Source organism: Octopus bimaculoides, chromosome 27 (genome assembly GCF_001194135.2).
Source record: "Octopus bimaculoides isolate UCB-OBI-ISO-001 chromosome 27, ASM119413v2, whole genome shotgun sequence".
NCBI lineage: Eukaryota > Metazoa > Mollusca > Cephalopoda > Octopoda > Octopodidae > Octopus > Octopus bimaculoides.
The window spans coordinates 7,146,844-7,147,863 of record NC_069007.1 but is presented as its reverse complement, the minus strand read 5'-3'; positions in this window follow the sequence as shown (position 1 = coordinate 7,147,863).

Sequence of the window (1,020 nt, the reverse complement as noted above, 5' to 3'; positions counted from 1 at the left end):
CTGAGGTCGACTTTGCCTTTCATCCTTTCGGGGTCGATAAATTAAGTACCAGTTATGCACTGGGTTCGATGTCATTGACTTAATCCCTTTGTCTGTCTTTGTTTGTTCCCGCTATGTTTAGCCCCTTGTGGGCAATAAAGAAATAAGAAAACATCATTAAAACTACATTTTATAAAAATAATCTAGTGAAAATTTGGAATACTTGAAGTGGTTAGAAGAAATTTAAAAAGATCTGAAGAGAGACATAGATTTGATGGGTAGAGGTGAGAGTAGACACATGAACTTGATGTCAGTGGCCTACAAAATGCAAATGTTATCCTCTAATCATTTAACCCATTTGTTTTCATGACAATGAAACCAGATATTGGTAAAGGTGGGGCTACTAAAGACATAGAACAGATGAAATTTAATCAATCCCAGTAATGGGAGCCATCATTAACTACACTTTTATTGATTGCAGTATAATGGCCTATTGCCTCGTTAGCTGTGTAGGTATAAAGTTTCTGTTGGTTTACTATGGAATCTTGCATACAATTGTATAACGTGTTGCGTATTCACTCATGGAAATAATACAAGAAACAAACTTTAAAATAACAGCAAGGCTTTATTCCTCAGCTAAATATTACAGTGGACAAAATAAACATATCATGGATTCTAGTAGTTGCATGGTTCATCCATCGTTTGTATAATTCAGCTGTGGTCATCATTGATGACATGTGCTTTACTGTGTTGTGTGTGTGTGTGTTGGCACTCCATCGCTTACGACGTCGAGGGTTCCAGTCGAACCGATCAACGGAACAGCCTGCTCGTGAAATGAATGTGCAAGTGGCTGAGGATTTCATAGACACATGTACCCTTAACGTAGTTCTCGGGGAGATTCAGCGTGACACAGTGTGACAAGGCTGACCCTTTGAATTACAGGCACAACAGAAAGAGGAAGTAAGAGTGAGAGAAAGTTGTGGTGAAAGAGTACAGCAGGGTTCGCCACCATCCTCTGCCGGAGCATCGTGGAGCTTTAGG